We start from the raw sequence: 24895 nt of genomic DNA, 5'->3' as shown, positions 1-24895 counted from the left end.
TAATTCTGGAAATGCTCGTCACTTCTTTCGTGTACGTGACATACATGGGGACACAATGACTTGAATGTGTGTTGCGGTATGAAAGAAAACTGATCTGTTCAGAAAAAGGATGGTTTTGATGTAAAACATTTTCCCACAATAAGGAAATTTAAAATTTTTGGCAACGCCAAGGAAATTCCCCCAGTGGTGTGGTTCGAACAATTGAATATTATTTACCTCAACATGGTCGATTGGACACAAAGTTGAATTCGTTTGCTGTTATCTCGGAGGGGAAACTGCGACAAGAATGAGATCGATAGCACGTGACTGTCACAAGTACGGGGATTTTTATGACGCCTTCTTTTCCGCTTACTGCTCTCAATCAGTTGCGGAGCGTGTGAAACATAACATTATTATGATGCAAAATTATGAACAATCGAAATTTTCGACTCCTCTGCAGCACTTTTAAACATAATGCACATGGACGGATATTTAACTAAACCGTGCAGACCGTGGGAAGTATTCGGCATTTGTTTGACTAAATTACTAATCAGATTACCCCAAATAACGGAGGTCGTTGTAACGATATTTTGGAAGCTTTCCATGAACGTTTGCAGGAACATGATTTTGACAATAAAGATCACACACAAAAACACAATAATAACCGGTATTGGGAACATTATCGTCAGCGGCGTAACCGAAGACATAGAAAGAATTCAGTTCGTGTGAACAACGTGCTGAGAGACACGACGAAAACAGCCATAACATGAGACATTAGGCCTGAAGTGCAGGCTACAGACGCTCGAAAAATGACTCCCACACAAACAAGTCAACCAACTCACGTCTTACACACGCTACAGTTATGTACATTTTGGTACTAAGAAATGTTTCTAGAAATTAGAGGATACATTTTACTTCAATAATGTGGAAGATTCGCGCGGTCTTAGCAAACCTCAAAATGCAAAACCAATCAGCTACGCAGAGAACACCTATTTTTCCTTTCAATTCTGTTAAAGTACGGGAATTAGCTGGTGTTGACATCAGTCCAAGTACGGGACGTACAAGTGGTCAATCACTTCTTTTTGTAGCTGTTGACCTTACCTCTAAATTTGTGTCATTCTCACGTTTACAGAAAGCAACTACCAAATCTGTTACTCTAGAATTCATAAAGAATTTTCGGAAGGAAGTAAGGTATGTTGGTCAAGCAATTTCTGATAGTGGCTCACAATTGCGTTCTAATACGTGGCTAAAAACTTTGAGAGGTAGAAATTATTATATCACGTTCGATGCTACTTTGCTCCCTTGGGAACGCATTATGAAAGAACTAGCTAAATTTTGCAGATTGTATTACTATCGAAAACTCAGAACAGGGATTTATTCGTGTTGGAGTTTACAAATTTGGTTAAAGTATTGCTGAATGGTTCTAAAGCCTTGACTCCACTCCTTGTATTCAAGAATAAACCACCACCAGGTCGCATAAAACAGTTAATAGCTTTCCGTACACAACGACGTTTAGGGCATGTTGAAGTAATTAACCTAGAGCCCGGGGTTAGATAGTGTTTCTTAAATCGAATCCTTTATCGCATAAAGGAAAGTCTTTAAGTAGCATCTTCTTCTTTATGTATGAAGGTCCTTTTCGCTAATGGCGGATCGAACACGCAAAACTGTAGAACTTGAAACCATAAGCACACATAAATTTTGAGGCCTTCATCGTGTATCGAACATTAAAGTATACAAAGAACAGTTCTCTAGGAGTTTACTGCACTTTGGTAAACTTGTGCAGCGGCGAGCATAAGTACACCAGCTGCTACAGTGCATTTTCATACTTTATCTATCAGTAGTGTTTCATACCCTGGAGCTAATCTTCAACTCTGTTAATGTGTCTCTCTTACTGTCAATCTACCTATTAGGTCTGAAGAAAAGTATTTCAATTTGGTAGCATAGTCTGACAAGGTGATAATACAGCGGAAGTAGACCAACTTTTTTGCATCTGTATTTGCGCTGTGACAAGACGGAATTTGAAGACATCTGTGAACAATTTGTCTTTGGTTGGTATTATTCTGAATTTACTGATGAAATGTCTGATTGAAATTTAACATGGTTATCTCATTTCACGAGTTTGGATGTTTTCTTTTGAGATCTTAGTTTAGAAGAATTGACTTTGTTTTGAGGTTATAAAATAATATGTTTTTCCTTTCAAGAAGACGATTGCACATATAATGACGTTTCTTCTGAATTGTAGGAACTTGAACATAGTTTTACTTAACCTCCCCCAGACAGAATACTGTGTTATTTTTTAGAAATGTGGATGAGGTTAGTTTCTTGTAGGTGCATATCTTGTGAAGTAGATCATGAATTTTAGTAGTGCATATAACTGCACACTTTATTCTAGTAGCCCAGTTAGTGTGATTAATATTCTATTTAGTTCTTAATAGTGGCTAAGTTGGACAAACAGATTACTTAGTATATTTACTAAACACTGCCTCATTGGTCACATTAAAAGACCAGACTTTGTGTCAACTGTGGAAAGGCAAATCCCAAGTGATAAATCAGAGTAAGATATAAAGTGTGCATTAATCAGTGCAGTTTTCAGATCACCACGTACGGCCGGGCAACATAATCCCAGACTCAAACTGTATCCTTCTCTGTTAGTGAGTCAACAACGGGCTAATGTTGCATTAAGACTCAGCAGTTCTCACTATATCTGTCAATCAGCAAAGAAGCGTGGATGCAGATATTCAAAAGTGTGTGCAAGATGGGTCCCATCGTGCCTAATGGTGTATAACAAATCGCACAGAAAAAACATTTGTCTTGATTTGTTGCTACGTTTTGAAGCTGAGAGGGAAGCCTTCTTGTCCCGGCTAGTGACAGGTGATGAAACCTGGCTTCACCACTTTAAGCTCGAAACAAGACGACAGTGGATGGAAAGGCGCCAATCCCATTCCCAGTAGATGAGAAAATTGAAGCAACTGCTTCCGCCGGTAAGGTCATGATCACCTTGTTCGGGGACTGTGAATCTATGATTCTCATTGATGTGATGCCAAGAGGTGGTACCAGTAATTCAGATGCATATGCCAAAACATTAACAAAACTCAAGAGGTGCTTCTGGGTACCTTGGCGCCACAGCCGCCAAGGAGATTGCTGCAACGCGATACCGCTCTGCCCCATATAAGTGTGAGAACTGCTGAACACATCGCAAAACGGGGTTGGACAATGTTACCCCACGGATAGGGTTAAACATGGCAGCGACCATTACAAGGTAAAATTAAAACAATTTCAGCACTCGATCGCGAAAATGAAGTCTTTTTGAAATAGGACTCGGCCATTTACAAGAGTGACTTCATCAGAAGTAAAACATTTCAAACTGGCATGTCACGTATAAAATAGATATGAGCCGATAACGCTTGAGTCACAAAATATTAAAACAGGAAACACAGAGGCAGGCTAGCAAGAGCTGCACCTTGTGTCGAGCTGAGGTAGCATCAGAGTCTGAGGTTGAAATTGTTTTAAATTCACCCCATCCACCCTACAGTCCTGGCCTAGCCCCCTCGGACTTCCAACTCGCTCGGGCCATTAAAGGATGCCATTCGTGGAAGACTTTTTAAGGGCGATGAGGAGGCTCCACCACCAGGACCAGCATTGGTACCGAAAAGTCAAACACACCCTTGTTTCGCGCTGGACAAAGACCAGAGAATGGGATGTACATTACGTGGAAAAATAGGGTGTGTAGATAAAACGCTATTTTTGTGTGCGTAATTCTCATTATCTTCAATATAGAATTGCTGAAGAAAAAATTACGTTGCATTATTTTCTGACCAACCCTCACATATAAAAATGTCACATATTTTGACAATTTTTTCTTTTCAGCTTATAGTACTTTTATGCCTGGTTGTAAGTAGGTCTGCTACATTTCTTGCATGCTGCAAGTAATTGTTTAATATAAGTAATTTCCATACTATTGTTATTTTTCTACTTAAACAATTTAACTTCGGAATTTCCCTTATGGTGATGAATGTGGATCTCGGTTCTGCAATGGCAGCAATGCACTGCCGATTCTAGCAAGTTAAGATAACGATTATAATATGATTATCTCTTTCTGTTGTGTTGTCATTAAGCAATACTGAAGCTTAAGAGAAGTTATGTGCTTTTTTTTCGGCTAATAAACGATTTCTTGCAGATACTTCTGAACAGTTCAAGGATTAATATTTTTGTGTTGCATATTAGAATAAGTTTTGGTTTATGAGATAGGCCTTTTCAGTGTTTTATTTATTTTACAGTTGTTATTAACTACGTATGGCCATAAAAACCTGACTCAACACACAGACAAGTTGACTGTCAGAAAAAGAATCTCTATGGAACGTATTTGCCAGAAAGTGAATATCATTTACTATTATTCATTTATTCTCTGTTATTCGTATCTGTTATTATGTCATATATGGGATTTTTGATATCCTGTGTCTATAAAGAGAACCTGTTTTCGCAAAGGAATACAACTTTAATGCTTTCTTTATCTATCACGAATTTTTTGGTAATAAATAATTTATACTTGTACAGTCAGTATGGATTCTATACAGACTCTTTATCTGAATATGAAAAGGAATGACACACTAAAATATTTCAGTGTGGTCGTCAGTGTACATAGTTTATATCATTAGCTCCTGATTGTGCTTACACCTCAAATTTTATTCTCTTCAAATGAATATATTAACATTTCGTGTGGACATCAGTGGACTTAGTGTGAGTTGTTCGTCAGTCTGTTGCACCTAAAACATGTTTCTTTACCTTGATTTCTACTGCCAGATGATTTTTACTCTCTTGAAGAACGGCAAATAACACTTTCTCATCTTGTCAAATGAACAACTACCCATGTCATGCAGGTATCACTGTTTACTTGGACAATGATACTCGTATATTTATTTTCTCCCTCTTTGCACTGTTTGCAATTCTATGTAATTATTGTATCCACACAACGTAAAATATTTCTACTCTCTTGATGAACTGTAAATAACGTTTTGTTAACTTTCCAAATCAGCTGCCCCCAATGTAATGCATTTATGTATGCTTATCTGCACAATGGTACTGGTATATGTATTTTCTCTCTCTTTGCATCATTTTGCAGTTCTATGAAATACTTTTATCTACACAACTGAAAGGCAATTTTGAATTCTTGGAGAACTATAAATCACATTTTGTTATACTATCAAATTATGTACTACAAGTGCCATGTTGATATGGTTGCTTGCATGAAAAGATGACACTTGTATATTAATTTCTTTTACTACATTGTAAAACTTATAAATTTCCTGTTATGTGGATAACTCATCTAACCTTATGCTTATGTTTATTTATTTCATCACTTTTGTAAATCTTCTGACGCTATGTTTCTCATTTGTGTTATGTAAGAATTTTGCGTTTGCTCCTTGCCAACATGTTAGGCAAGAATCACCCCATAAAATTCTTAAAAGTGGTGGAGGGGGTTTCGATAGTTTGACGTTAATATTTCTCTGGTATGTTGGCCATTGAGTCTGCTGTGATGCTCATACACAAACTCTGAGTCTGAGATATTATTATCGGGTGTTGTAGCGAGCGAACAGTTGTTGAGTGTAGTCGGATGCAGACTCTGGTGTGGAGATTCAGTGCGACACATCAGGTCGCAGCCTCCCATGTCCGTGCTAGTAGCGCTGGAGGAGGCTTTGGTAGTAACTGAGTATTTTTGGTAATTTGCATGTTTTGTTGCACGCAATTGTTACTTGCTTAAGCTCTGGAGGATTTTGTCAGATTTGTAGTGCGTACGTTGAGAGTATTATTGGTATCTTGGTTGTTATCAGATACATGACTACTGATTGAAGACGTTGTGAAATAATCAAAGTTGTTGCTAATTAACCTTTGGAAGGAAAGGAAACGTCTGAGTAAAGTCCAGCGGCGTTTAAATCGTCAATTTTTCAGAGTAGGGTAAACGAATAGTTTTTATTGGTGCCTTCATTTTTTACACCGATGAAGTCTTGTTCACCAAACCCCTCCTGATCATTCAAGTTCTATATAAAAATGGCATTAATTATAACTGTAGTTGTGTCCGTGCGCTGCACTGTGGATGGAGCGCAGCATTTCTTCTGAATTAGTTTAGCACGTTGCTGGATGCAGAATACGCACACCGCAGCAGTGGCAAGACGAGGTAAGTCGTCTGTTGCCTGTATTGTATGAATTGTTAGGAGATGCTAGGAAATATTTTTTATAATCGCAGACACATAGAAGTGAATTTGATTTTTCAGGATTTATAGGTAGAGTAATAAATTTTTGTTTTCTTGCTGTCAGTCAGAATACTAATATTGTCAGAGATGGAGCTTCACAATTTCCGTACATCTTTCACGAGAACAATAATAATTACAAATATTGGACAGCCAAACAATTTTCAATTTCACTTCTAAGAAGAGTCAGACAAAACCGAGGCTGGCTGAACCTCAACCCACACGGTGTCTACACAACATACTTGGGTAGAGTTTGGCACGCCGTGGAAACCCTGCCCTAGACCTACCATAGACTAGGCACCAGAATCATCAGTTAGTGATAGATCCAATTTTTCCTGTGTAGGAGATAGTATCCACCGGAAAGAATAGTACTTGAGGTAACTGTGATATCTCCTCTACGTGAGGTGCGGTAGTTGGCCCAGCACACCTACTCTTGGAGCTTCTGAAAGCTTGACATGAGTCGGAATGAATTCTGACACTTTACAAACAGATACTCTTCCCGCTCATGCCCGAGAACATTATGGCGGCTTTACGGCTTGTGTAGTGGTTTCCTCAACAGTGGCAAGCTGAGGACTAACTTCAAATTAATACCACAGTCTTTTTTTATAAAAAAAGTTTGTTGCGCTACAACTTACGCTAAAAGTATGGCTATGTTGGGGAGGGTAATGCTTGTCGTCTGGTCTCCGAGAACCAGTTGGATCGTTCCAGTAACAGGCAAAGAGACCAGCCATACCCATAGAATAAGAACAAAGCAAACAGTCTCCAGAATTATGAACAAAACTGGTGGTGGGACCCTGATTCTGACTTTAATGGAAGACTTGAAAGGGTTTGTGACTAGCTGGGCTGTGATTTTCTTTATTTTCAACAAACGGTTTACAGCTTTAGGATTACTCTAATTTGTTATGGGTGCAATACACATCGGAGGATGCTATGTGTGGAGTGCACAAAAGATTTGCAGGTAACTATTCATCTATTCCAGGTAATGACAGACATACAAGACCCCAAAGTACTAATGTGAGTCCAAGTGAAACGCTCTTAAAAGGCGGTACTATTAAAATTCTAGGACTCAACTGCTGAAACATTCATAACCAAGCTGATGGGAATGAAGCGTTGTTAAAAGCAATGGAGATTTGTAAATTGTCACGTGCCGAAATATGACGCTGTGCTTGTGATTATCTAGAAAAGACTTATTATCGAAGGTGTGCTTAAATTTGTAAATGAGGTTTTCCGTCAGCCACCAGAATTAGCCTCACATGTAAATCTGAAGTACCCGAGTAAATTCTGGTCCAACCGGAAGTAGTACAAATGAACTGACAGGCAAGGTGAGCTGCAATCTGCGGCTGTCCGCTGAAGACGCTGTCGTAATCGGGAAGGTATCGTCGTTCAGCGACTGCAGGAGGATACAAGACGACTCAAACAAAATTACCAGTTGTTGTGATAAATGGCGGTTAGCTCTAAATGTGGCGAAGTTTAAGTTAACACAGATGATTCAGAAAAACAATAACGTCACGTTCGAATACAGAATTAGTAGTATGTTGCTTGAAACAGTCACTTAAATTAAATATCTAGGATGCCTTCGGTACGTTGAGAGAATTTCAAGAAAGTTTTGTTACCTTGTGAACGTGACTGTGTATGGAACACTAGTGCGACACGTTCTTGCGTACTGGTCAAATGTTTGGGATTTCATCCGGGTCGGATTGAAGGAAGACATCAAAGCAATTCACAGGCGGGCTGCTAGATTTATTACCGATAGGTTCCATCAACACGCAAGTATTTCGGAGATTTTCTTGGAACTGAAATTGGAATCTCTGGAGTCAAGGCGACGATCTTTCGACTAACATCACTGAACATTTAAAGAACCAGTATTACGAGCTGATTGCAGAAAGATTCAACTGCTGCCAGTCTACATTTGGTGTAAGGGCCACACAGACAGGAAAAGACAAATTAGGGCTCTTAAGGAGGCCTATATGTAATTATTTTCCCCTCCGTCTACTTGCCAGCTGAAAAGGGAAGAAAATGAGTAATAGAGGTAGGAGATTTCTACTTCAACCCAAAAACAATGGCTTGAGGAGTAAGTATATAAACGTAGCTTTGGATTCCGCGCAACCGGTATCTTTAAAAGTAAGTGGTAGTCGGAATTAAAGATCCAGCGAAATAATACTAAATGCCTTCGCTGAAAATTTTCCACAATAGATAATTCGGAAGACCACTCGAGATGGAAATATATTAGACATAGTGGCAATAAACAGACCTCATCTCTTTGAGCGAGTCCACTTTAATAATTCATTCAGCTACCTCGAGAGGTTGTAACAACGATGTACAAAATTACAAAGGCAAACAAATAGAGATTTGCATATTCAGTAAACTACATAAAGTTGCTGTATTGACAACTCTCAAGGAAGAATACGATACTTTTACCTACAGGCATTGTAGGTAGATAAGTTATGGATCGAGTTTAGAATAATAGTTGACAATGCGTTGACAAATATGTAACTCGAAGGAAATAAATGGGAACTACCAATGATGGTACAGATTACTGTTTCAGAAGTCACTATAGAAACAATGAATGTAGGACAATTAGTGTAAACAAAGCAAAGTTCCATAGATAGAGAGCTGCTAAATGAAACCCATTTTGCTATTGATATTGCTAAACGTGGAGCCTTCAGTTGCTGCGTAGCAGAATCCTGTGGAACGCCCGCATACAAAAACCAAATAAATTCTCGTGATAAGTAAATCTATTCGTCACATCAAAAATTAGTCTTCAGAAACTCACGGATGAGAGGAATTGAGAGTGGGTTTAACAAAACTAAAACAGAAATGTTACGTTAAAGGTAAAGATAGAGGAGTAGCCCTCTAGTTGATTTCTTGCACCACTGCAAAGGTGAATGACACAAATATTAGTTCAGAAATGTTGATAACGAACTAGAATCCTTAAAGTCGAGTAAGGTCCAATGACGTAACGGAATATAGCGATGGTGCATGCGGCCATTGCCGAAACTTTGTCTCTGTACAAGAAGTAACCCATAACTCTGAGTCTGCACGTCTACACATGAAGATTGTACCAAACTTCCTGAAACATAGTTCTTAAAATATAGCCCAAAGATACCTGAATTCTAGACATTTTTCAGTTCTGTAGTTGTACGAGCTTACTTCAGTGTTGCTGGGCCCGTTGGTACAACAACCGGTTGAGAAAAACTTCACGTATGGAATGTTTCGAATATTGTACTAATGGCTATTTCCTATGGTATATGTCGCAAGTGACAGCCAAGCACTAATTATTAAAGTGTGTGTTGTATTATGAAATTTTGTTTCGCTGAAAGGCAGTGATATTTCTAGAAAAAAAAATTATGATTATACTTCGATTAGAAGAGACAAAGAGACATGGCCGTCATTTCCGATATGTATCCTAGCAAATAGCCATTGATACACTGAAAATCTAAATTCGAAACATTCCATATGTGAAGTTTCAATCTTATATACAATACAGTGGGCAACAGCAGGATCTAATAAGAAACAATTCTCGATAACTGTCTGTGGCATATTGTTCTATAGGTAGCACCAGAATAAAGGTTTTGAATAACTGTCTATGAACACTTTAACTTAGGACAATCACAAAAGCTGTTGTTTATAACCAGCACACATATTACGATTTGTAATTTATATTCGAAATTATAATTAATCTACAGATTTAACTGGGCACGAGAACAGAGTTGCAGATTAATATATGGCCTACATTGAAATCCTAAAAACGGCTAAAATAATAATGAAGTGACGAGGATTCCGAACTCGAAACTTTTAACTCAAGGAGGAGCATGTAGACGTAGAGGAATGGTGGGCCATTTTTGGATAAATAGTTGACTAAGCACTGGATACGTATTCAGCTAGTTAATTCATTTATTAAAGAAATAAAAAAAAATTATCACCACGAATATGAAGACTCTGGGAATTGATTACTCAATACTGCACCTGATGAAAGAGAGATAACAAATCGATGGCTGAAAGCTGATACTTGGGGAACTTCTCGTCTCTCAACGTCAGTTATCACAGCCACATACGCATAAGTAATGTCTGCTAAATGCAGTTAAATTTAAAAACATTTTCTGAAGACAGCCAAGGAAACGGTCACTATTAGAAAGAACAAAGCTAATATAATGTCTACGATCGACCCGAACAAAAAAAAAAAAAAAAAAAAAAAAAAAAAGGAAACGAAAAAGAGTAAGTCAAAATAGCCTTGAAAGCCACGGGATGTATCTACTGTCGACTGCTGAAGCCTATGCAGTGCATTTGTCTCCGTAAAGTCCTTATACAAATGGGTTCCAGGGACCCCACATTCGAATCGGTGCGACCTGAATCAGAGTGGACTGAATATCGCACCGTGTTACTCTGGGGAGATTACGTGACATCTAATCGTCGGTTGCTGGCGTTCGCGCCAATATTTGCGACACTGCTGATTTTGGTATTGTGTGCATTAGACCGTGGTCCAGGGAAAGATTCCTTTCGTAACGTTTCGTCTTCCATCACTGCATATTTTCAAAGGATTTAACCACTCAGAAAACATTTAAAAACTCAACAAACCGAACCGTTTATATGTATCCACGCAATGGCCGTTTGTTTCGTCACCAGACTGCTCCCAGTGCCTGAGGGATACAAGGGCCTTCAAACGAACTGGTCACAAAGTCGGCTTGTCCGTCACACATCATGCGCGCTCGGCTCAGCGCCGGGCCGAAGGCAAATTAATATTTAATTGAAAAGGTACGCACAAAGCGTCTTAATTTTTCCGTGTGATATCGAGAACTTGCCCGCGAGTCCGCAATCGCAGGCAGCAGTGTGATGACATGTAGAAACGATAGTTGCGATGATACATATACGATCCAATCACATTAATGTGACTAGCGCCTGTGCTCGACGTCAACGTGCAACAACCACTCACAGGCAGCAGATGGCAACACTAGCAGTGGAGCGCATGTGAAACGTGACGGGTCGACTCACCACAGTGTAGTAGTTGTTGCAATACGGAAACAGAGTAACTTATATGACGTTCACAACTGCACAGTTAGTGGCTTACCGCCCAAAGGTGGAAGCATCTCAAAAACAGCTACCTTTTTAAACTGTTCGCGCGCCGCCGAATCAAAGTACACCGTGGATGGTAATTAACACTACCCAAAACCAGGGCTGATGCATATGTGGTGCACAACTGGGCATAGATGACAAAGGACCTATGGCGGCTAAGATGCGTAGCCTGCGTGGGAATAGACGAGCAACTGACCACCAAGTTGAACCAAGGAACTGCGAACTGTGTCTCCTCAACGACTGTTCCGCGAACGTTGCTGCGTATGGGCATCCGCAGCGATTGCCTTGTTCATGCAACAATGCTGACTGCTGTTTATCAGAGATGAAGGCTGGAATTTACACGCCAGTACTGCCACTGGACGTCCACTGAGTGTCGACCGTTGGCACTGTTAGATCAGTCACGCTTTTTGCTTCATCGGAGAGATGGACGTTGGCGCGTACGGCTTGGAACGTTGAAACAAAATGCCTGCAACAATCGTTTGAAAGGACTAGCCCGGAGGAGGGAGCGTAATGATCTGGGTGATCTCTTCAGTCTCGAAGGCACGATGGTTCGACACAAGTATCCATCTATTCATGGGGACGAAGACCACCTTCATATGTAGTTTGTTTTCTCTCTGCACCATGACATCAATCAGCAGGACAATGCAATGTATCACACTGCTCGCTGCGAACATGTGTGATCGAAGATCACCAGGATCAGTCTATCATACTCCCCTGAATGGCAAACTCCCAGGATTTAAACCCAATCTAGAGTTTGTGCGACCACCTCCATCAGGCTGTACGCATCGTCGATCCTCAACCAAGAAACCTACGGCCGCTGGCCTTGGCAGTGGGATCTGCATGGCTCCACGTTCCTGTCGGTACCTTCCAGAACCTTCCTGCATGTCTTATAGCAGTACGCGTTGCAAAATGTGGCTATTCCGGGATTCGAAATGTATTCACATTAATGTGTCTGGAGCCTGTATAAACAGTTCGGTTTGCTGGAATTGTTTGAGTCTGTAACTGCTTTCTGAGTCATTGAAGCGTCTGACGAATTCTACAGCAGTGTAAGTTAGATCAGAATGCCGTAGGCCACGCCTAATGCCCACAATACAAATATCAGCAATACTTGTGTCAAACACTTGAGGCGTCCTGAGTGAGGTTTTAAACGTGTGGAAATACAGCGATATTGATAGTCCACAAGAGGCACTGCCATGTTTTCCATGTAATGTACGGCATACTGTAACCCATACGTCTCTTATAGATCATCATCCTGCTTGCGAAGTCGGCCAACTCGCTGCATGCTGCAATGTTCGCTGCACACCTATCTCAGATATCCAGTCTACTCTCGCATCATTCAGGCTACAGCTTCAAATGGAGCACCCGTTATCATGATTTTTGTCTGTCCACTTAGTTTACATGACACGACTAAATTTTGAAGTAATAATGTATACACACTTTGAGTTCGTTAGTATATTTACAGCATAGATCCTGTGTTATGGAAATCTCATTAAGCTGTAGGCGTTAATGGGTTCCCTGCGGCAGTCGATCTGAAAGAAAAACATAAACTGAACTGCTATAAAACAGATGCTCATGGTCAAATATAGGGTGTTGTTTTAATCTAACTTTCGTTACTTGAACCAGTTGTAGATGGAAAACTGTTTACCTTATCGATAACCAACTTTAAGGGAATCATCCATGGCTGAGACATCGGGACGCCATATGCGATCGTCAAGCTGTGCATTAGGGGTGTCACTAAAGCTGAAGATTCCATGGACTGCCATTGTTTCGGGCAGCAACATCTAGTGCCATACTGGGATGTCGTGGAAACAGATATTCGTCACACTGAGGACCATTTGTAACTTGGTACGTTAACATTTTACGCAACCGACAAACTGTAACCCTCTCGTGTGGCCACTCAAATGTATTGCTTCCAATGGTTTTTTTCGTTATTTCTATTGCACATGTCTTTACAAATGTCACCAAAAAGTATCATTGTCCCACATCAATCGCCTTTCAAGTAGCGGTAGTTAAATATTATAACCAGCCCATATATTGATGTTGGACAGCTCATCTACGTGGAGTAGTGTGTCACATGGCATACATAATTCTCCATGAAATATGTGACATTATTGCATTCAAGGAGAAACATTACGATAGCCCAGCTGCACTGAAGAGGCAAAAAGACTGGTACTCCTGCCTAATATCGTATAGGGCCCCGCGAGCACGCAGAAGTGCCGCAACACGGCGTGGTATGGACTCGTCTAATGTCTGATGTAGTGCTGGAGGGAACTTATACCATGGATCCTACAAGGCTGTCCATAAATCCATAAAGTACGGGGATGCGGTGGAGGGGCGAGGGGTAGGAGATCTCTTCTGAACAGGGCGCTACAAGATATCTCAGATATGCTCAATAATGTTCATGTCTGGAGAATTTGGTTGCTAGTGGAAATCTTTAAACTCAGAACAGAGTTCCTGGAGCCACTCTGTAGAAATTCTGGACGTGTTGGGGGTCGCATTATCCTGCTGGAATTGACCATGTCCGTCGGAATGCACAATGGACATGAATGGATGCAGATGATCAGACAGAATACTTACGTACGTATCACCTGTACCTAGACGAATCAGGGGTCGCATAACACTCCATCTGCACATGCCACACCATTACAGAGCCTCCACCAGCATGAACAATACCCTGCTGACATGCAGCATCCACGGATCATGAGGTTGCCTCCATACCCATACACGTCCATACACTCGATACAATCTCAAACGAGATTCGTCCGACCAGGCAACATGTTTCTAGTCATTAACAGTCCCATGTCGGCGCTGACGGGCCCAGGCGAGTAGTAAAGCTTTGTGTCATGCAATCATCAAGCATACACGACATGTCTTCGGCTCTGAAAGCACATATCGATGATGTTTCGGTGAGTGGTTCGCATGCTGACACTTGTTGAGAGCCCTGCATTGAAATCAGCTACAACTTGCGGAAGGGTTGCAGTTCCGTTACGTTCAACGATTCTCTTCAGCCGTCGTTGGTCCCGTTCTAGCAGAATCTTTTTCCTGTCGCAACGATGTCGCAAACTACAAGTTTTACCGGATTCCTAATATTAACGGTACACTCGTGAAAGGGTCGTACGGGAAAATCCCGTTCATCGTTGCTTCGGAGATGGTTTGTCTCATCGCTAGTGCACCGACTGCAACACTACGTTCAAACTCACTAAAATGTTGATAACCTGCGATTGTAGCAGCAGTAACCGATGTAACAACTGCGTCTTAAATAGGTGTTCCTGCGTGGAATTAGCCGAGCGGTCTCAGGCGCTGATCTCATGGACTGTGCGGCTGGTCCCGGTGGAGGTTCGAGTCCTCGCTTGGGTATGGATGTGTGTGTTTGTCCTTAGGATAATTTAGGTTAAGTAGTGTGTAAGCTTACGGACAGATGACCTTAGCACTTAAGTCCCATAAGATTTCACACACATTTGAACATACATATGCGTTGTCGACCGCTTCACCGTATTGGGCTTGTTTACATATTTCTGTATTTGAATACGCATACATGCCTACCACTTTCTTTGGCGGTTCAGTTTATATAGAAATAAATGGGATATGTGTGGCAACCGAAACAGTGAGGGAAATAAATTTACTTGATAACTTAGAAGCGCTATGAAAATTCACAAAAGAGCACATTCTCAAAGTACTAGGAATAACTGAAGTCCAATTGAAATCTGCTTCCCAGAAAGGTCCCATAGAGACATTACACCCTTTCGACTGTGTACCGTGGAAGTTCTGATGGTACAATCTGTGAGTACGTAATGACTGCAACCCAAAGGTGAACACATATACACACAGTTACTCGAAAGATCGTCGCCTTCACTCCAGAGATTCCCATTTCAGTTCCAGGAAAATCTCCGAAATACTTGCGTGTTGATTGCACCTATCGGTAATAAATCTGGCAGCCAGCCTGTTAATTGCTTCGATGACTTCCTTCGGTCAGACCTGGTTGGCATACCAGACATTTGATCAGTACGCAAGAACGGGTCACACTAATGTTCTATACACGGTCGCCTTCACAGGTAATTTTGGAAGTCCATTCGGAAAATTAATGTAGCCACTTGTATAGAAATTGCTGTAGATCAGAGCAGTCTCTTCAGCTCACCCTTGTTTAAGAATCTTGTTTCTCTGTAAGAGTAGAAGTCTACATAGTATGTATGTGGTGTTCGATGGCGTATCAGCAAGACTAAGAAAGTGTCGCTGTTAATAAACTTGGATTACACTATGTTTTAACTGTCTATTGCTAACCTCAAGTGTAATGGAACAAAATAATTGATTCAGCAAATTTAATCACCTGGCGTCAATAACAGTCAATGAGATAAGTACAGGTTTAGATAAAAATATGAAGACAACACCTTGGGTCAATAATAGTCAAAGAGATAAATACAGGTTTGGATAAAAATATGAAGACAACAAAAGCACAGCACATTGTAATGGCTAATACGATGTATGAAGCCCACTAGCATTTAAGGCCGGCCGCGGTGGTCTCGCGGTTCTAGGCGCGCAGTCCTGAACCGCGCGACTGCTACGGTCGCAGGTTCGAATCCTGCCTCGGGCATGGATGTGTCTGATGTTCTTAGGTTAGTTAGGTTTAAGTAGTTCTAAGTTCTAGGGGACTGATGACCACAGCTGTTAAGTCCCATAGTGCTCAGAGCCATTTGAACCATTTGAACTAGCATTCAAAACAGCTTCATTTCGCTTCTAAATGGTTAAATACGAGTCGTGCACTATTTTAAAGGAAATCTTATACTATTATTCTGGCGAAACAGTGACAAATTCAGTTAGTGATGACTGATGTTGATAGCGATCACGTACCCTTCTCTCCATGGCAGATCATAACAGCTGACTGCTATTGAGACCTGGTGACTTGCGGCCAGGAAAGATGCCACAATTCCTCCTCAATCCTTGTATTCACAAAACGAGTAATGGATGATGCCATCTGTGCTAACTGGACCGTGTAGGCTTGGAACACTTCATCACCACTGGCCAACAAACACTGTACGATAGGATGACTCTAATCAACGAAAATATTCCCTGGCAGTAATGCGACCTTACAGAGTAATGATGTTGCCCGTGGAATATCTCAGTTTTATTGTTTTTGCGTTATCAGTCTTCTAAGTGGTTTGATGCGGTCCACCACATATTCTTCTCCTCTGCCAACTTCTTCATCTCCGAGTAGCAGTTCCAACCTACGTCCTCAATTATTTGCTGGATGTATTCATGTATTCCAAACTTTGTCTTCCTCTACAGTTTTTGCCCTTTACAGCTCCCTCTAGTCCCCCATGACTTAAGAGATGTCCTGTCAATGTTTCCCCACATATTTCATTCCACTCCGATTCTGCGCAGAACCCCCTCATTCCTCACCTTGTCAGTCAACCTAATTTTCAATATTTGTCTGTGGCACCACATCTTAAATGCTTCCATTCTCATCTCTTTCCATAGTCCATGTTTCATTTCCGTACAATGCTGTGATCCAAACGTTCATTCTCAGAAATTGCTTCCTCAAATTAAGGCCTATGTTTGACTCTAGTATACTTCTCTTGGCCAGGAATGCCCTTTTTGCCATTGATGTCCTCCTTGCTCCGTCCCTCCGTAACTGGTAGTAGAACCCCTAAGACGTAGAAGTCCTTGATTTCAACTACTTCGTGTCCATTAATCCTGACGTAATGTTTCTCGATATTCCCATTTCTGATACTTTTCATTATTTTCGCTTTCCTTCGGTCTATTCTCAATCCATATTTTGTGCTCATTAGGTCGTTCATTCCATTCAGCAGATCATGTAATTCTTTTTCACTTTCTCTTAGGATCGTAATGTCATCAGCGAATTGTATTACCGATATCCTTCCACGTTCAATTTTAATTCCATTCCTGTATCTTTTTTGTTTTGTTTCGGTCACTGCTTCTTCCTTGTATAGATTCAACAGTAGAGGAGAAAGATTAAAACCTAAAACCCTCTTTTAGACGCTTTTTAATCGGAGCACTTCGTTGTAGGTCATCCACTATTATTAGCCCCATCTGGCTCTTGCTCATATTCTACAGTACCACTCTACCAATCCCTCTTACAGATTCCCTCTATTCTTTCAGAAATTTGATCTTCTTCCACCATTTTACATTGTCTAAAGCTTTTTCCAAGACGGAAAGTCCTGTGAAAGTGTCTTCATTTTTGTTCAGTCTTGCTCCCATTGGCAACCGCAAACGTCAGAATTGCCTCTCTGGTGGCTTTACCTTTATTATAGCCAAACGCATTATCCTCTAACACATCCTCTATTTTCTTTTCCATTCTTCTGCATATTATTCTTGTCAGCAGGTGTGATACATGAACTGTTAAGTTAATTGTACGATAATTCTCGCACTTGTCACCTTTTGCAGTCTTCGAAATTGTATGGATAATATTTTTCCAGGAGACTGATGGTATGTCGCGCGACTCATACATTCTAAACACCAACGTGAATAATCGTTTTGATGCCACTTCCACCAATAATTTTAGAAATTTCGGGGATTGTTATCCCTCTCTTCTGCCTTATTTGACCTTAAGTCCTCCACAGTTCGCTTAAATTCTGATTCTAATACTGGTTCCCCTATGTCTTCCAAAACGTCTCCTCTTTCTTCTATCAAATCAGACAAATTTCCTCCCTCATAGTGGTCTTCAGTGTACTATTTCCACCTATCCACTCTCTCTCCTGCATTTAACAGTGTGATTCCCGTTGCATTCTTAATGTTACCTCTCTTGCTTTTAAGTTCACCGAAGGTTGTATACCTTTCCTATATGCCGAGCCAGTTCTTCCGACAAACATTTCGTTTTCAATTTATTCACATTTTTCTTGGTGCTATTTAGTTTTAGCTTCCCTGCAGACCCTGTTTATATCAATTTTCAGCGACTTGTCTTTCTGTATTCTTGAACTTCCCTTGACACTTACGTACTTATTCTTTCATCGATCAGCTGAAGTATTTATTCCGTTATCCAAGGTTTCTTCGCAGTTACCTTCTTTGTACCTATGTTATTGCCCTTTTAGATATGCCCAAACTTCTTCAAGTGTACTGCCTACTGAGCTATTCCTTATTGCTCTCTCAATAGCCTTAGTGAACTTCTAGTGTATCTCGTGATTTCTTAGTAATTCCTTACCCCACCTCTTTGCGCATTGATTCTTTCTGACTAGAATATTATACCTTAGCCTACTCTTAATCACTATTACATTGTGATCTGGGTCTATATCTGCACCTGGGCATGTCTTACAGTCCAGTATCTTATTTCGAAATCTCTGTCTGGCCACGGCGTAATGTAACTGAAGTCTTCCCGTACCACCAGGCCTTCTCCAAGTATACCTCCTCCTCTTATGATCCTTCAACAGTGATTTAGCTGTCACTAGCTGAAACTTATTACTGAACTCAATTAGTCTTTCTCCTCTCTCTTTCCCTGCTCCTCGTCCATATCCTAGGGTATCCTTTTCTTTTACTGCTTTTCCTACAACTGATTTTTAGATTTTCACCTCCCTTTACGTGTTGTATTATCCTTTCATATCCTCAAATACTTTCTCTTCATCTTTGTCGCAGGTTAGAGTCCTGCCTGGATGTGTGTGATGTCCTTAGGTTATAGTTCGGTATAAGTAGTTCTAAGTTCTAGGGAAATGATGACCTCAGATGTTAAGTCCCATTGTGCTCCGAGCCATTTAATCCAGTTTCTCCATCTTCAGCTTGCGACGTCGGCATGTATGTCGTTATCGATGTTTGTTTGCTACTGATTCTGATAATAACAACCATATCACCGAACGGTTCACACTATTACACTCTCTGCCATATCTTTCTATTCATAAAGAATTCTCTTTCCGTTACACCATTTACTGATGCTGTTGATATTACACTATAGTCATCTGACCAGAAATCCTTGATTTCACTGACCCCTACTATATCTAGATTGATCCTTTGCATTTTCTAGCTTCACTACCACGTTCTAGCTTCTTGTAGAACGTCAGCCTTTCATTGGTTGTTCGATCTTTTTCTAATGGCCATCTCCCGCTTTGCAGTTCCTCCCGGAGATCCGAATGAAGGACTATTCCGGAATCTTTTGCCAATGGAGAGATCACCATGGCAATTCTTTCAGTTATATGTTTTGCGGATACACTTTGTATGTTTTGAATGCAGTGGATTCAATTGCCTTCTGTGTCCTCTTGCTGATCATTGCTGATTGTTCCACCTTTAGGGGCAGTTTCCCACCCTGAACCTCTGTCCGCTGGTAGAATGAGTGTGACTTCTTATGCCGGAAGTCTTGCCGCCAAAGAGAATGATTACTCAAACTTCAAGTGGTGCTAGTTTCGAGCCTGTGACCAAGGAAGTTTTGATTTTTAATCAAAGACGCTACGCCTAGACCAAGTGTGGCTGTCCAACTAATCATCTAACACCCGCTATGTTTCACTAATCGGACGTGAACTCGGCCAGAAGTTGGAACAAATGACGTTCTGCCATTGCTCTATAGTATAGGTTTTATAATTTTGACAACAAGTTTTCCTGTTACGGGCGTTAGCATCGCTGATGAATTGTTTGGCAATTCGAGCTCACCTTGGATTGCTCTGCTTATGAAGCTCCGTTCGCGTTTTTTGATGCTGACAGGGTTCGCTAGCGGGACATTCATTTCTGCAGTGACCTCTGCAGTTGTCGTCCTCTCCATTTTCGTTACAATCTTCTTCTATGACCGTCTCTCACGATCTCTCAACAAAGGCTTTCCACTGCGTTTTCGCTTAGCGGATGACGGTATGATGTTTTTCGCCTTCTCCATATGCACTATAAATCATCGATGCTGTCGCTCTTGAAATACCAAATACTTCGGCTCCCATTGTTAGGGAAGCACCCCCTAAGAGCATCAACAATTCGTCCTCGTTCAAATTCACTAAGTTGCTAGATAATAAACTCACAACTACACAGAACACTGGTGTGACCTCGACTGATACCTGTAACGTATTACGGAATTTACACCACATTCGTGGTGGAATACGACAGCGCAACCTCCAAGCTTGGCTATCATCTGTGTTCATGTCCTACCGTGCATTTCTTGCGCTGTTTCCATATTTTTGCCCAACGTCTGCAAGTGTACAGCATTTCCCAGCAATAACAAATGAATGGACTTTTTGACAGAAAACTAAAAGCGAAAATATACCAAAAGACAATGTCGTATAGACTTTATGACCTTTTTCGATGGGGATACGTCCTTGAGTACTTTATTCGGCTGAGATGAGAATACTGCAGCGGTCTAGGCAAGCCACCGATATGCATACAGTTGGTTAGTGACACGCATGTTCCCTTTAAGAAAAGACTAACAGCGTTTACTAAATAAAAATTTGAAAGATGGTATCACCCTGAGTCTTGATGACTATTTCGTAAATAAAAGCCTTTCCACCAGTAAAGGTGAATGAAGCAGATATCAGTCTCTGCTTTCTTTGGTCACGACTAACCAGAAGAACCAAGCACCAGCGAATGATCGTCGATCATACAGGCATCGTGAGTCTTCTTTCAAAAGTGGATCAGTATTCCTTTAAACAGAAGCCAGACAAGTTCAAAATAAGGCCTAATTGAGGAAACTGAGAAGGCGACGTATAACTACTGTCAAAAACAACAATATTGCTGATACACTCTTTTTGGTGTCCCTGGGTGACAGGTGATAGTCATATGTACATCTAGTCGAATGCAATGCGTTTCCAAAATATGCTATTTTCGTCAGTTTTTAGTCAATGTACACTTGAGTATATCATCTCCTACATAAAGAACTCGTCATCATTCGATAAATGCACCAAAAATTCTATCAGTATACAATTTTGTCTGCACCCACGCATAATCTTTATTTAAGTCTTACTTCTATGAAACGTACTACGCTCTGAACAGTTTCTGGTCATAAACTGTGCTGCAATGAAGTTAGATAGAAAATAATGTTCTACCTCCCCGTTTTAGCACACCTATCTTCTTCGGCTTCAAAAGCAAGGTAGTGCTCTGTACCACTATCAGCTGCTTTCTTCGACCCAGTCTGTATCTTCTTCTTCTTCTACTCACTATACATTCCCCAGTTTGTTGGCCTCACTCCGTGTATGTATTGGACCAATTGTTATGCCGTCTCTTGGGTGGTCGTTCGAGCAGTTGTATTCCATGCGATCGTCCATGTCTACAAATTTTTACTAGTCTTCTGGGGTCCACCCTTTCCACGTGATCCTTCCAATTCCTTTTTCTTCTTTTCTATCCATTTATGTAATTTTGTATTTCACGCCGAGCTCTTACCGATACATTTGTCCTCTTGTCCCATATGTCTACTCCTTGGATGTGTCATAGGATCTTCATTTCCATTTCCGTTAACCTTTGTTCCGTTTTTTTCGTTTCTACTACAGATTCTGCAACGTAGGTCATGAAAGGACCCACCATTGTTTTATTTATATATGTTTTGCCCTTAGCTGTAAACAATTGTTTCTCTGTACAGTATCTGGCTGGCATCCAGCTACCATTATTGCCTTTGTGACTGGGTTTTTCACTTCTATGGTTAAGTTTTTATACTTGGTCATAACAGATCCCCGCTAACTGCAACTTATCTCTTCTTCAACTGACACACCATCTGTATTTAATTTACATCGTAAATGTGGCTTAGAAACTACTATACACTCTGCTTTTTAGATGAGATTTTCAGGTTATATTGCTTAGATGTTTTATAGAACTAGCGAAATAACCTTTGTAAATTATCCTCATTATCTCACACCAGTGGAGCAACATCAGCATAACATATATTATTTTGCCCTCTGTTTCCCACTTTACGTCCTGGCTTTTTTCTTACACGATAAATGATATGGTCCATTTTTAAGTTTAACAGGAGTAGCTCAATGAGTCTTCTTGTCTGATCCCTTGATCTCTTACAATTTCGTCTGTGAATCCTCCACATGTTTAATTTCTCGCTATATTACCTGTGGACAGATATTGTATGATTTCGTATGATTTTACTGTATCCGTTGGCACAGTACTGAAGATCAAGGTTTGAATTATATCCTTGTTTCTAACCCCAACAAAGCCGTCTGACAAGTCTGGAAAATACAGATAGGCTGGGTTATTAAACTCAATGGATTTCTCCACAGTTTGTATTAAAGCGAAAACAGCAACTTTTGCTATGCTGATTTTCAGGGATACTTGCTGTTCTATTATTTTCTGTACTCTGTCTCTAATTACTGATGTTAACACATTCAAGGTAATATGAAGCAGGGTAATTCCTCCTCTAATACCTTACGAACTCATTTAGCATATGCTTAACTGCAATAATTTCTTTCCATTCTATTAGTATATTATCCTCCGTAATACTAAACTGTTGATATAATACTTTAGTCCGCCGAAACGGTCATTATGGACCCTATGTTCTCATTAGGATGTTATGTCTTAGATTTTCTGTACCGGAAAGATGTTCCCCGCATCCCATCCTCTTTCAAATTGGATAACCGACCTCTTGACGGTTAAACATTTTTATCGAAACTGGGCGGAGAAAGTTGACTCATCTATTGGTTATTGTTAGAAGAGAATTATTAAAAAAAAATGTATCCCAGGACATGTGACTCTAACGCCGCGGAGCCAATAGGATCATAAATGAAGATTTGTCATACAGTTGAAGCGCTTATTCATTTTGGTCAATACTACAACTGTGAACGCCTATAATACAAAATGTGCTGTTGGAAAAATATTTGCCCCATATTCTATTAACTCATAATATATTCCATCTGGCTTTGCAGATTTGCAGTTTTTAAGCCGTTTTATTTGCATTGGTTATTTCCTCCACTGAGAAGTCTGTTTGGTTGTAATTTTCTATTCTTTGGTGTTTAATTTCAGTTTTCATAAATGGTACGACCTTGAACTTTAATTTAAAATAATTTCTTCCTATTTTTCAGGCCCATTACTATTTCTTTTATTCTCTCATTTTCTGTATTTCCCTGCTGTTTTGTACCGATCAATCAACTTCTTCTTTACGTTTGATTATTTAGGTAATGAGGCCATGAATTTTTGTTAGCACATAATTAATTCAATTTATAGAGATTTGGTGTTAAGGACAAAAGAATTTATCACTACGTAAATAGAACTGGCAATGCAGCAATTAATGTGATCATAGCTACATAGCCACACAATTGTAGCAACTATTAAGCGGAACAAAGAAAAAGACTCACCTGGTGTGTTACAAGTACCATTTAATCTGATTTTCAGACTCTTAGGCCCAAGAAGCCAAAATTTAATTTTAAAGACAGAAAAGAATAGTTGTAGATATTCATTAAATTGTAATTATTGTCATTATTATTATATTGTTTTAGACGGCGAGTGTTCATCAAAGACAAGCATATCGATAGGAGCGCCCAGGGGAGTGTGATAGGACCGCTGTTGTACTCTATACATATAAATGATCTGGCGGACAGAGCGGGCAGCAGTCTGTGGTTGTTTGCTGGTGATGCCTTCGTGTACGGAAAGGCGTCGAAGTTGCATGACTGTAGAAAGATACAATACGACTTAGATAATATTTTCAGTTGGTGTGATGAATAACAGCTAACTAAATGAGGAAAAATGCAATTTAATGCAGATTAGTAGGAAGAACAAACTACTAATGTTCGGATAGAGTATTACGAAGGTGGGTCAAATGAAAACCTTAAATTTGTAATAACAAATCGCGCCGTTTTCCTGTAAGTCGGTAAGCGTACTACAAACAGTATGCAGTATGCAGAATGTCCTGTAGGTGGCAACATAATGCAGATGCACACATACCGTCGCAGTAACAGTATAATGATGGCCGCCCGACTTGCGACTTGCCTCAGGGAAAAACAGCGTTCTGTTATTCGTTTTTTTGCGTCGTGAAGGTGTGAAACCTATTGAAATTCATCGACGAATGAAGGTTCAGTACCGTGATGCATGTTTGTCATAGCAGCAAGTCAACGAATGGAGTAGGAAGGTCCGCAGCTCGTGGTCGTGCGGTCGCGTTCTCGCTTCCCAGGCCCGGGTTCGATTACCGGCGAGGTCAGGGATTTTCTCTGCCTCGTGATGACTGGGTGTTGTGTGCTGTCCTTAGGTTAGTTAGGTTTAAGTAGTTCTAAGTTCTAGGGGACTGATGACCATAGATATTAAGTCCCATAGTTCTCAGAGCCATTTTGGAGTAGGAAATTCGTAAATGGTGGGACTTCAGTGGAAGATGCTCCTCGTCCAGGTCAGGCGCAACGAGATGTGACTCCACAGAAAATTGCAGCACATGAAGCCATAGTGAAGGAAAATCGACGAATGAAACTGAATGACACTGAAGTATGTTTACAGATTAGTCATGGGTCAGCACACCACATTGTGTACGATGTGCTCCAGTTTCACACAGTGCCTGCAAGATGGATACCCACGGCAGCTGACTCCTGATATGAAAAACGACGTCTTGATGCTTGTGAAGAACTTCTTTGGCGCTTTGAACGAGAAAGTGATGGCTTTCTTGCAAGAATCTTTACTGAGGACCAAACCTGGGTTCACTGCCACCAACCGGAAACGAAGAGAGCGAGCAAGGAATGGCGCCATTCCTCATCACCAAAACCAAAGACGTTTCGAAC

Source organism: Schistocerca gregaria, chromosome 5 (assembly GCF_023897955.1).
Source record: "Schistocerca gregaria isolate iqSchGreg1 chromosome 5, iqSchGreg1.2, whole genome shotgun sequence".
NCBI classification, from domain to species: domain Eukaryota; kingdom Metazoa; phylum Arthropoda; class Insecta; order Orthoptera; family Acrididae; genus Schistocerca; species Schistocerca gregaria.
The sequence above is the reverse complement of the archived record's forward strand: the minus strand, read 5'-3'. Positions refer to the sequence as shown.